The sequence below is a fragment of the Mesoplodon bidens genome (genome assembly GCF_964165515.1).
Source record: "Mesoplodon bidens genome assembly, chromosome: 13".
NCBI classification, from domain to species: Eukaryota; Metazoa; Chordata; class Mammalia; order Artiodactyla; family Ziphiidae; genus Mesoplodon; species Mesoplodon bidens.
Genome location: NC_138169.1, coordinates 35,084,668 through 35,098,620, shown reverse-complemented (window position 1 = coordinate 35,098,620; position 13,953 = coordinate 35,084,668). Strand labels below are relative to the sequence as shown.

Sequence of the window (13,953 nt, the reverse complement as noted above, 5' to 3'; positions counted from 1 at the left end):
CAGTGCAAGCCCTGCTCCCCAGCCAGTGACTTCCTGGAAACACAGGCAAAGATACCGGTTTAGAACAGTAAATAAAACACTTGGCTGCACCAAACCACAGATCGGTCTCAGCAACCTGCCCATGAAGTCTCCCAACAGAGGAGACGAATCAGTGAGGATGGATAAAGGACAAAGACGGGCTTCCAGGGACCCCGTATAGATCCGCAGTCAGAGGGCACAACTGGAGAGGCAGCCACGGAAGTACCTTCCTTCTGGGAACAGGGACCAGGGGGTGAACCTACAGGGATCAAAGGCCAAGGGCAGCCACAGAGTAGAAGAAAAATATAGTCCAGGGCCAGTCCTCCACTTGAGGAGGAGACTAGGATTCCGGTTGTGTGGAAAGAATCCCACAGGGATCTGCCCAATTGGCTTGGTATATTGAGGGGGGTTTGTGGGTTGAGGCATCTATTCTCTGTAAACGTATCTGTTTCTGTGGTTTTCCGTTGTCTTTTTCCCTCTAGGTTGGTTGGTTTGTTTTAAAGTAAAATTTGTGTCTTGCACATTGGAGACAATAAATACAAGCTTTCTGGATAAAGCATTTCAGATTAGGTGCTTCCATATGTTAGCTCATTTAATCCTCACAGTATTCACTTAATTATAATTGAACCATTTTAAAAATGAAAGAAAAAAAAGACCTTGCACTCAGGGAAGTTAAGTAACTGGTTTAAGGTTGCAGAGCGGTTAAGTGTGGATCTGTACTCGGGTCTGCCTTTTCTCCGTATTTTGTGCCGCTTTTACATTGACAGGGCTGCGATCTAATTGTCACTAGTGGGCCCCTGAGGAGTGGACATGGCGATGATGGGAGAGGGAGGAAGACAGAGGGGCGTGGCCGAGCGAGCTGCCCCTTCTGTGGGGTTTCTTCCCAGCCTTCCTCTGCTTCCTGGTACTCTGCCTTTAACAGAGTCCAGGGCAGCCAGCAGACTCAAGGACAATTGTTATATTTTCAGTATTTTATCATGTCATTGAATGAGTAGAGGTGTTTTTTTGCTTTTGTTTCTTAAATAAAGGAGCACAGAAAACATTATTAATGTATTTAAATTATTTAGATTTAACGTAGTTACCTCCGGGGCATAGGAAAGGATCAGGGAAGGTGGACAGATGCTCACTACCTTTTTTTCCCCACAATACTCAGCTCAGCTTCTTCCAGTGTTGGTGGTTGCTATGGGCAACTACTTAACCAAACTCAGGGAAGGTCCAGGGTGTTGAGTAGTACAGGCATTTAATAGCTTTACCTTATTTGGGGAAAACAAGACAAAACAACCTAAGATTTTTTTTACCCTAAGGGTCACTTCTCCCTTCAGCTAATACTAAGTATTTCCTCTACGTTAAGAGGATAGTTGTTTTTTTCAAAACAGCCAGTGCCAGAGGAGTGGGAAGAAAGATCTTAACTTATCTTCCAAACAGCTTAGCCAATCTCAATATATTCAGAAAGGAAAAGAAGCTGGAAATTTCTAGCTGTTGATAAAATATCACCATGATTGTCAGTTAAAAACCCAAAACCAAAAATCTACTTCTTTTTACAATGGCCCCTGGATTGTTTTTCCAGTGGTAGCTTGTTTATATTCAAGTCCCGAGTGGCGTAGTCTTAGAACCCAGTCCTGCATGCAAGGAATTGAAAAAGCAGCCTTTATGATTATACCTTTTGATTTCGGTGGCTGGGAACATATTTCACTTTATATCATGCTTTTTGCTTCCTTTTCATTCTCTTCAAATGATCAAGGGCTTTGAGATCCTAAGACCTAATGTTTATTAAAATAACGTTTAAACTCTAAGCTCATTATTGCACTCTTGCCCAAGATTTAGAATCCCAATACCAAAGAGAAATAGCTCTTTTTCTTATAATTAAGCCCTTTTTACCTTCTATAGCTTTGCATACAGAATATTCCCCAACAGGGACTCCCCTGGTGGTCCAGTGGTTAAGAATCCGCCTTCCAAAGCAGGGGATGCGGGTTCAATCCCTGGTCGGGGAACTAAGATCCCACATGCCACGGGGCAACTAAGCCCATGCGTTCTAGAGTCCGCATGCCACAACTAGAGAGCCGGCGTGCCCTGGAGCCGTGTGCAACACTAGAGAGAAGCCCACGTGCTGCAACAAAAGATCCCACGTGTCACAACTAAGATCCGACGCAGCCAAATAAATAAATAAATATTTAAAAAATTTAAAATATTACATTTATTTAAATAAGTATTAAAAATATTAAAAAAATATTTTTGAAAAAAGAGGGAAGTGGTTACCTAAATTATTGTACACACATACAATGGGATACTTTGTAGTTGTTAAAAATAATTTTTTAAAAAAAGTTCATCTACATGCACTTATATAAAACAATGTTTAAGAAATAATTTTAAGTGAAAAGAACAAATTGTAGAATAGGTGTGTGTAAAGAAAGTGTAGATGTGTGCATAGGACATTTCTGATACACAAGAAATGGTTACAGTTCTTACCTCTAAGGAGGGGTAAAAAGGGATTGGAGAGGGAGGGAAGACTTTTACATACTATTAAAATACTCTTTGGTGCTGTTGAAATTTTTACGAGTGTTATTTTTACAATAATAAAAAAGGAAATCTTCCAATTATCCCTAAACAGAAAGGAGAGGTGCGTAGGCATGGCATTTGTTGTGATGTAGGGTATCACTGTGATAAACAAGAGAAAATAGCAATAAAAGGGGAAATTATCCATTCCTGGTTGACTTTTGATATTTTTATTTACCTGTTTAACTGTATATCACCTCTTCTGCTATCACCCTGGTCTACACTTCTAGCATTTCATGTCTGGATCAGTGCAACTTCCTTTACTTGATTTCAAACTCTCTGCATATGATTTGTCTCTGGATTACATCCAGAGGCAGCGTAGTATAGTGGTTCATGGTATGGGCTCTGGATTGAAATCCTGGCTGTGGAGCTCCAATTCTGTACCCTTTGACAAGTCAGTTAACCTCCTGTGTTCCAGTTTCCTCACTGAATAATCCAGTACTATAATAATTTCTGTCTTATAGGTACCATTAGAATTATTATTTTTTAAAAATTTGTTTTATTGAAGTATAGTTGATTTACAATGTGTTAATTTCTGCTGTATAGCAAAGTCATTCAGTTATACATATATATGTTCTTTTTCATATTCTTTTCCATTACCGTTAATATTATTATATGTACTGGCATGTAGGGAGTGCTTCTAGGTGTTAGTCATTATTATTCTTTGAGATCAATTTTTGGGTTAAAATTAAATATACACTACCTATGTGGAAAAGAATCTGAAAAGAAACATATATATTTATATATCTGAATCACTTTGCTGTGCACCTGAAACTAACACAACATTGTAAACCAACTATACTTCAATTAAAAAAATTAAATACACACTAACAAAAAACACAAATAATAAAAAAACAACAAAATTAGAGAAAAGCACAAGAAAGAAAAGGAAATCACCCATAAAGCCTCCCTACAGAAAGAATGAATACTGAGATGTCAGAAAACATCCATCTAGATGTAGATACCTGTGAAAATAGTATAGCATAACCTTTCATCTAAATGGGAGGAAAAACCCTCCTATAATTGACTTTTCACTCCACATCATACAGGCCATCTTTCTGAAACAAAACATCACTTAATTCCCCTTTTGTCACCAACAATTCACTCTCACTAACTGGATTAAAACAAAATGAATTCTCTGGATATTTAAGGATCTTGCTTATAAAAGTCTTCACTATCTTTCCAAAGACAGTTTCCCATTTTTAAATACTCCTCATGTATCAGTCAGCTTGGTTTCTTTATATTCAGACACCTTTGCCCTCCCCAGTCTGTTACTTCTGAGTAATTATTCAAATTCCAGGCTGAATCCTTTCTGTTTTAGGAAGCCATCCCTTGCTATTTCTACTTCCTAATAATTTCCTATTTCCTGAACAAATCTAGCACTTATAGGCTGAGGTAACATACATAATGTAATTTTGAAACTTACAAATAATGATACAAAACAGTTTTCATCACTCTTGGTGGTGCTTAATCAGATATTTGCAATACAGACCGAATTTTATATTTCTCTTGTCTCCCTCAGGGAATGTAGCTGCTGAAAACTTTGATTTCTCTAGAAAGAATTCTTGGCTGAGCATGAGAAAACCTGGGTCCTAAAACCTGGGTCCTAAAACTTGCCCAGTAATTTAAGCAAGTCACTGATCTTCTCTGGGCCTCCACCTCATTTGTAATATAACAGGGTAGGAATCATCTCTAAAGCTCTTTCCAGCTTTGCTTCTAAGATTTTTCTTTCATCTTATCTCAGAATCAAGACTCCATGAAGATAATGTACAGTGGCATAGAGGAAAAGGTTTAAAAACTGGCTCTCTGGGAGGAGGAATATCTGATTGGTAGGGTTTGTTGATTTCCGTGGTATAAATATTCCCATCATGGCCAATATCAAGTTACCAGGGTGACAAAACCAAGTGTGGAGTTGGGAGGAGATGTGAACCCTCGGCTCTCATTGGCCAGTTGGACCCAGACGACACCGCTGAGTGATTCCTTAAAATGAGGAAGTGCACAGTCTCAGGCTTAAAGAACGTAGCCAGTCCTTCTAATCCTTAGCTTCTCTCACTCTGAAACTCTGACACAACCTTTCTTCACTGAGTGGAGGAAACAAGGGAAACAACCAGGGAAAGTGTCCCAGCTTGGCTTTTTAATCCCAGCCTCTCCAGACACGATCTCTAGGACCAGCCCGATCTTCTCAGGTACCTGCACTCACAGTCAAGTGTCCATCTTTCTTGAAATCTGGCCCAGGGGTGATGATACCATGGTGGCAGCAATTTCATAGGCAGTCGGTAACCTGGATCTATGCCTTGAGTTCTCAGCTCTGCTTTTTCTGGGAAAGAGAAGTGGTGCAAAGAACTAAAAGAAGTTTCGGAGCTGGAAGTCAGGAATGGTGTCCAGATGGCGAGGACAGTCTTGCTGGGGGAAAAGTGACCAGAGTTCCACTAGGCAGTGGGAGGAAGAAAGCTGGAGTGAAAAGCAGAGCCCGGCTCTACCTCGTGAAGTTCATAACCATGTGAAACCCTTCGATTATCTGTAAAGTGTTGTTTAAAATCAATTCTAAATTCCTTCTGAGGCCATTGGGAGGGTCAAATGAGATGTACTGAAAACACTTGGTAAACTGTTATCTACAATTATTTATCCTGAAAAATAGGCTTGGAAGCAAATTAAGATATTCCTAGTTATCAGGATAGATGAGCAAATATATATCCTCCTCATTGGTTTATTTGGGTTCACAGATAAGTTGGACAGGGTGCGAAGCAGTTACCGCAATCACTGAAGAGAACCCTTCTCCAATTCTAAAAGGAGTAGTTAAGGCTGATTTGTTACATCCACTTCCCTCCTCCTCCCAGAACTAGAAAGGACGGGATTCCCCAGATGAACTGAGGGAAATAGGCCCATGTTCAGCATGGATGACAGTATGAGGCATGGCTGCATCATATTTTTAACACGGTAATGTGTACCTGCCAGGCTGAGCTTCCAGCCTCCAGGTGGGCTGACGATGCTCAGTGGGGTTGGGAAAGAACAGGGAGCTTTCTGAGAACCACAGATTCACAGGCAGAGGGAGGGTGAAGAGTCTGAGCGAGCAGAGACACAGCCAAAGACACATGCTCCGTGGCATGTGGGATCCTCCCAGACCGGGGCACGAACCCGTGTCCCCTGCATCGGCAGGCAGACTCTCAACCACTGTGCCACCAGGGAAGCCCCCTATCTCCTTTTTGAATGGGAATGTTTATTGTGGATGGTTTGACCTTCTCCTGTCATTATGTATGGGGTGTATGGGAGGCAAATCGTTTATCGTTTTGAGTCTGCAGGTCTCCAGATGCAGAGGAGCCACATCTGGACCAGTGCATCATTCCCTGCTCTATAGGCTATCACACATCACCCACAGACCATACGTTTTGAGGTTGATGGGGCTATGATAGGACCAGGACGGGGCTTTTGGGTTTTCTCCCCTTCATGGTGGTGGGGCATGAATATATCTTGCTTGTGGGAGAGACAGTAAGCCAAAAATGTTGTGTCCAGACAGACTTTGATAGTCATTGGTGCTGCTTGCCAAATATTGTTTTGTGCATCCATGTCCTGGACACATGGTAAGATTGCTTTTGTTGCCCTCTTTGAAGATAGACGTTGCCACGTCACTAGCTTTTGCCTATAAATAGGAACAGAGGGGACCTGTCCCACTTGCAAGAGGAAGCATTAAGACCCTGTGCTCGTGCCCTGCCTTGGTGACTCTGGGAGCCTTTGTTGAGGTTTTGTACCCATAACTTGGTCCTGGGTGACCAAGGTGAGCAGAGTTCCCTACTGACCCAAGATGGTCAGGTAGCATGAGCAAGACATAAAGTTTTGTTGTTAGAAGCCTCTCTGATTTAGGGGTTGTTTTTTATTCCCAGTATAATGTAGCCTATCCCAACTAGGACAGGCCTGAAGCCAGCAAAATAGACCCTAAGAACAATTAGGAGCTCCATTTGATAGAAGCATAGAATCCTTGTAAGAGGAAAGCAGGGAAGAAGCTCTCAAAGGAGAGAGAAACTCTGAACGCTGTTGGGGACCATGTGAAGAGACAATTGGGGTTCAGAAATGATTTCGCGGTGACCTGGTAGAAAGTCTCTGGGAAGAGTGGTTGCCAAGAGAGGCTAGAGGCAGCTAGACAAACTGGTCCATTGCAGTCATCCACGTGAGTGAAGGGAAGCTCTAAAGCTTGAGGAGGTGAGAGGTGAACCACAACGTTTCAAGACTGAATTTAGGAAAATGGTAATTTAGTTGATTGAAGCAGAAGGGTCAGGAAGAGAAGTGATGTACTTACGAAGCAGTGAATTATGTGGGCACCTTGAAATCTCATCTTCCTGCATGCTTATCTTAAAAATATAGGATCAGTGTACATGATAAGACTTAGACTCCACAGGCTGGAAAAATCTGATACAGAGATTTGGTCTGTTCCACCCAAATTGCCAAGCAGAGTTATCAATGTGCTCAGAGAAAGGGAGTTCAGGTTGTTTTAAAAGATGCCTGGGAAAGTTGCTCTCAAAATTCCCAAATTAATTTATGCAATAATTAAAAACTTTGCAGTTAGAAGTTCCTCCCTGCAGTTAACCTAAATTCCTTTGCCTGCAGTTTTGATCTCATTTCTTTCTGTTTTATATATAGGGATGTTGACGGTTTTGTTATTCATATGCATCCTCTGTAAAGGTACATGTACTTGGGACTTATGCCCAGCCTCCCTCAAAAAGGATGAGAGGCAGCTTCTAATACATCTGCCTAGAGGTCCTTTTCAAGGAGCTGTTTTCAATCCTGCCATCTGAGGCCCATGAGGAGATTTCCTTAATGATATAAAATGACAGCAAAGCTAATAACTTGAACTATCCTGACAAAATAATAAACTGTAAAAAAAAAAATCCCCGAACAATAACAACAAAACCCTCCCCGTGCCAGGTAAAGTGGATTTTTCTGAACAAAATGATCAACTTTAGTACTAACAGCCTCTGAATTTTAATTCCTTTCATTTCTACAGTGCCTGCGTTTGCCATTTTTAGATTTGAGAGTATATCCAACTCTCTCTCTCTCTCTCTCTCTCTCTCTCTCTCTCTCTCTCTCTCTATATATATATATATATATATATATATATATTTACTCCTACTTGACCCTGGAAAACCATATTTTAGTAAAGCATTTAATAAATTTATTGAAACCAAGGTGTACATGCCTCACACAGTACTTTAATATTAAAGGTGCTGAATAAATGTATTACATGAATAAATGAGTGAGTGAAACACGAATAAAATTTCTGACGATTATTAGCGTGTTCTTTATACCTGGTTGTCTGAACTTTTAACAGGGAACACAGATATGAAATTGAGGGAATGGTTGCAAACAGATGGGCAAAGGAAAGGAGTTTTAACAGTCTTTGCAAACAGAAGTCTCCCTGGCAGGATAGTACGTAGTATAGCCCAAAAGGAGTGAGGACTTTTCGTTTCCAGAACTCTCTTTGGGGTCTTCCCTTGCCCCCATCTCTCTACTGTCTCTAGGGCCTTGTTGACACTGCCACACCTGGCCGGGGCATGTGAGGAAGGCCCAGCTGACACACTGTAGAGACACAGAGCACACACAAGTCCCGGGTTTGCTACTACACTTGTCCCGACCTGGCTGAACCCAGGCTCCCAAGAGGCCATCATTTCTCCCCATGACCCCATCAGCCAATGCCTACTTAACTCTTAATCTCCTCAATCCTTTGGTCATTTGATCTTTCCTTTCTTTACCCCAGGCCAAGCCTGAGTCAAGATGTTCTCAAGGTCCTTCCTGTTTCAGCTGCATGTCTGCCTGCTTGCACTTCCAGGTCAGAACTTATTTCACTGCAGCCTCTGACATCCCCCTCAAATCTGCTCTGAATTCTCCATATCTGCCTTGAATGGCTCCTTTTCCTGGGCACCCAGTTGATCTTCCTTTTCTCTTCCATTTTGGACCCTCTTTCATATCTTTTGTTCATCTCTGCAGTCTCGGTGAGTCCATCATTCCAACCAGCTTTTTATTCTTTCTGCTTTCAGCCCCTGGCCTCATACCTTAGTTGACATGTAACCTTGGACAAGTTATTTAATCTCCCTAAGACAGAGATTCCTCATTTGTAAAGTGGGGAAAATCTCATGTATGGAGTTATGGTGATTAAACAATCAAAACAAAGCAAGACAAAGAAATGTAAGCCCTGAGCATTCATTCAGGCACTTAGAACCTCATTAAAACTGAGATCTCTCTCCTGTGTTCTAAACTTTCCATTCCTTCTCTCTAAAAGGCATCTGCATTTCCTTTCATTCCTTCACCTTCCTCAAAGAGACACAGACAATTCGTTCGTCTCTGAGGTTGTGATCATTGCAGGGACAGTGCAGTGAATGCAGGCTCCTTTCCAAAATGGTCTTTGCTAAAGAGCAAGAGACTAGGATACAGACTATGATACTCACATGCCCATCTCATTTGGAGGAGGGTATTCACACCCCAAAGAGAGACCTATTTTTTTTAAGCTGCGCATGGTGACAGGGACTGAATATAATAGGCAATTTCTTGTACCAGTGGTTTTGTTTGTTTATTTTGTCTTTTAACCAGGCTGTTTTTTTCTAGCAGTGGGTTCAAAGGTATTTAGATAATTTGTCTATGAGTAAATGAATGAGTTTCCCTGTTTTAAACTTTTCCCCATTTCTTCTTATTTTTTGGGGGGAGGGGTTGGGAGGATAGAGGATATAAGAAGACAGTGTTACGGTTGGGAAAGATGGGAAACTATCCTGAGTTTATGTCACAAAGGACGTAAACTCACAATTTTGTAGTGTTGGGTTATGCTAGTCTGTTCATCCTCCCATTGGAAGGGGCATCTGCTGCTATATGTTACAGTTACTGAGGGACAGGAGCGGAATATCAAAGCATTTGGGGAAAACAGACAACAAAGGAAAACAGAGACATTTCCCTCCACTTAAGACAAAGAAGGAAAGATGTACGTGGCTACGTTCTTCAATATGGTTCACATCCTTAGGAAAAAAAAATCGCCATGCTTCCATCTTCATAGCCCGTGCCCCCTCCTTTTTCTGGGAAGAGAAGGAATACAAGGAGCTGTAGGTGGGTGGGAGGGGCATGTGGAATGTGAAGAAACAGCAGAGGACGTAGTGTGTCTAGAGAGAAAAAAGGGAGAAGGAAACTTCTACATAGATAAGCAAAACAAGACACTCCAGCAAGAGGCTACAGTTTTGGGTTCCTGATGTAGAGCTGACTCATTTTAAATCTCCAGAATTAAAGGTGAAGGAGAACAACCCCATCTGTCTCTTCTCAAATTATTTCGTTTACCAATACTACCTTCTTTTGTCTTCAGACTGTGAACTGCCAGTGCTTTGTGCTTCATCCTTATAATTATACACATTAGTGCTGAAAGTTTCCTCAGAGACCATGTAGATGAGGGGTAGCACCTTGTGTCATGGCTGGTCAATGAGAAGTGTGGTTGAAGCTCTGTGTTGAGAAGGGATCTGAGGCCCAGTCTGTACTCAGTTGGGAGGGTGCTGGGATCCATTAATTCTGGGATCAGCTAATGCTGTCTGCACGGGGCTGGGGTGGGGCTGAGAGGGAGTAATCTAAGTGAAACCGTCCAAGCTAAGAGCATGAGACTCTCATTTAATTTGGGAGGGGGTGGTGGGACTCAGAGACATCAAACCAGTTGCCAAAAGCCATAGAGATATTTATTGTTTAAAAAACTTTCAGGATTAGAAAAAGAAGGATGATTTCAAGGATTAACCATCCTGAAAATAAATTAGCATTTAGGATTGAAAATAAATCTTCCTGAAGCCTTTTGTTAGATACATTATCCACACTGCTGGGAGCTCTGACGGGTCCTCTCCAGAGCCAAGCATGCACAGAAGCCTGGGGCCCATCTCACCGATTTCAGAGGAGTTTCAAAGTCTATAATATCAGAGGCTGACTATTTCTTCCAGGAGAAAATTTTTCTTAGTGCTTGGATGAAGGGATAAAGAACTACGAAGAGATTTTAAAGTGTTATTTGCTTAGGATTAATGGACATTTATTTGAATTTAACTTTAGAATCTTTTACATGACAGCTCACTTAACGTCATTTTTTAAAAGTTCTTTTTACAGTCTATTGAATAAAAGTCCACGATGGGATTGGGACGTGGCTTTACCTAATCATGGAGGCAGACAGGAGTCTCCTTTCCAGAATAAATAGCATATTATAGCAAATCCAAGTAAAAGACTTAAATCCCTCATCAGAGCCAAGCTGTGGTGACCTGCTTTGAGGGAACTTGGGCCTCCAAACCTCTCTCCTCCTTGCCTGAGAATTTACTATTAAACATTGAGAAGTTCTTTTTGAAAATACTAATATTCTTGGGTGATATGCCATTTCAAATTCGTTGTTAGTTAATAATGAAGAAAGAAGGAAAAGCTAGCGGTGAGGGGAAGGGATTTGTTACTATCTGTGGGAGAAGAGAAGGGAGTGGGAGAGATAATGGTCCTCAGAGAGTAGCTACAGAAGTTTTGCAGCCCAAAGATGGAGTTCATTGTCTCAAGACTCCTTCTGACTCCAGAATGTTCAACTGACCTTAGGCCTTATCTATCTGAAGACACAATCATTGACATTAAGTAGCTGAAGAAAACTAGCCTCAGAAATAAGCTCTCAAGATGCCTTTGGAAAACAGAAAAGAAAGAAGAAAAACAATGTAAGAAAGTGTAGGAGTGCCTCTTCTCCAACATTCCTGAGAGAAGATGGGAGTTGAAAACCTCAAACAAAATGTTTGCCCCATCTCACTTGGCTAATTTTAGTTATCTTGGTTCATGGCTATGATTCATCCTTAAAGCTGTGAATTGCCGAGGAGGAAGGAGGAAAAAAAATGGACTTAAATGTCAAAGAAGTAGGAACAAAAATATAGTTTTCTTTTTTGGGGAACTAGAATTCCAGGATATGGGGATCTTTTTTTCTTATGAGGGATGGAATGCTTCGAACTAGACAAATAATGAGCTCCAGTCAAAACCTCGTCAAGAAAGAAAAGAATGGATTATGAGTTATGTCATGTCCGAATTTTTGCTTTCCTAGTGTATTCCCCTTCTTCCCCTTGTGTACCTCTTGAAATCTCATTACACTAGACATCACGAAGACACCTGTGTTGTTGAGTATGATGGAAGCTTCATATGTGGACCGTACGGGGAAAGGGAGCTCCTGGAGCAGATGAGGGAGAAATGAATGGAGACAAACAGACTATGACAAATAAGTCTGGGGGAGGTGATGGTGGCACAGGGAAGAAAGGTGTGTGTGAATGGCGGCGAGCTGTTGTCCTGCCTACGAAAGAATAGAGGGTGACAGAGGTGGTTTGGTGAAACTCCATCCTTAGAAAAGAAAAGCCGTTTTCAGTGTAGTAGGTGTCCCCTAGTAAGTTGGGTACCCTTTGGAATTCCCACAGGTTTGGAGGAAGAAAAGTGCAGTCACTACTCTGATACTCAGGTACCTGACCTTTCTACCATCCGTTTAGCCACTATCTGTGTGTTCACCTTTTTCTGCTCTTCAAACTTCTGAACAGCAAAAAAAATATATAGGATGGTTGTAAAAACAGGCTCCAGGACATTAAAGGAAGATAACAGCAGGTGGAAGCAAAGTGAAAGAGTTCCAGTGACTTCAGAGCAGATTCCCCACAGCCCTGAAGCTAATAAGGAGATGGGTCCAAGACTCCATGGTGAAAGTTGATTTCTGCACCTCCCCTGTCCTCAGCCTCCTTAGAGCACTCCCCGCACCCTCCCCTGTGGCTCTGCTCTTTTCTGTTCTCCTCGTCCCTGGTAGGACTCGAGCAGCAGGACTCATTGTATCTCATCCCCCACGACCCAAAGCGTCGTGCATCTGATGTGACATGCATCCCAATAGGTAAATGAATGGGATATAAAGGGGGTGGAAGGGACTCTGGAAGTTGCAGAATCCCACTGCTTGGTTTGCATTTGAGGATACTGAGATCTTGAGGGTCCAAGTGAATTTCTTGCCCAAAGCATCCCCGTTTTTTTGCATCTTCTAGAAGATGTCAGTTAACACCACGGCTGTGACTACCTTTGATTGCCTCTAGGGGAGAGATATTCTAAAGTTCACAGAAGATACTTCCCAGAAGGTTCCTTGCCCCCCCCCCCCCAATTTTCATACCACCTCGGCCCACTGCCATTATTACAAATCCAGTTCTTTTCAGACTGGCTCAGTTCATTTCTGAGCCTCTGTGACGGGTGCCACAGCGCAATGAAGACCCGACTGTATTTTCCATTTCTGTGATCAACTGTTACCTTGTGTGGCAGGGTTAGGGGTTACATTGTGTTTCCCACACTGATATGTCAAAGTCCTAAATTTAATACCTGTGAACATGACCTTGCATGGAAATAGGGTCTTTGCAGATTTAATCAAGTTAAAAATGAGGTCATTATTGATCCAATATGACTGGCGTCATAAGAAGACAACCACGTGAAGACACGGAAAGTAGAAAGCCAGGTGACGACAGAGGCAGAAATCAAAGTGCCGTAGTTGCGAGCCAAGGAATGCCAAGGGCGGCCGGACACAGCCAGAAGCTAGGAAGAGGCAACGAGGGATTATTGTTTCCAGGCTTCAGAAGGAGCCTGGCCCTGACAATACCTTGATTTCAGACTTCCAGCTTCCAGAACTGTGAGATAATAAATCTGTACTGTTTCAAGTTCATGGTACTTGGTCATGGCAACACTAGGAAACTATCACCTGCAGTAATAAAGGCAAAGAGGAAGGGTAACCAGAAGCTGAAGGAAAGAAAGAGCTGCTTTTCTTGGGTTGGTTTACTAATGTCATTGGTATTCATTTTTCATTGAAATGATCCACAGTGGTTCCACATGATCCTCTGAAAAAAAATTCATGAGGGGACCCTCTCTGTCACTTCTTTAAAATATAATATATTGATAGTTTGCTATTTGACTACATTTCTATGATAGAATTCAGCTGTTTTTTAATATTCTAGGTTTTAATAATCTAGTTTCTTCTCCTCAATCTGATGGATTTGGTTTTTTTTCTGTTTTATTTACTTTGCCTTTTAATATTTTATTTTGTAATGCAATATAAATGCACGAATAGTAATATGTATTTCCTCAAAATATGGAATCAAAGGCACTTAAAAATACTAATTACCCATAATACTTTTTTTAGTCCAAATGATCCACATGATTATCTGTTCCAAGGCTCTGATTTGCTCTCCAGAAATAATATTAACAATTAGGGCTTCCCTGGTGGCGCAGTGGTTGAGAGTCCGCCTGCCGATGCAGGGGACACGGGTTCGTGCCCCGGTCTGGGAAGATCCCACATGCCGCAGAGCGGCTAGGCCCGTGAGCCATGGCCGCTGAGCCTGTGCGTCCGGAGCCTGCGCTCCGCAAGGG

General features: G+C 41.8%; 1 protein-coding gene across 16 annotated transcripts in view; it reads right to left on the bottom strand.

Moving 5' to 3' along the window:
* Nucleotides 1-13,953, bottom strand: part of DLGAP1 (DLG associated protein 1) — a gene marked incomplete at its 5' end in the record, with an annotated part of 323,664 nt that overhangs the window by 241,562 nt on the left and 68,149 nt on the right. The window lies entirely within an intron of this gene.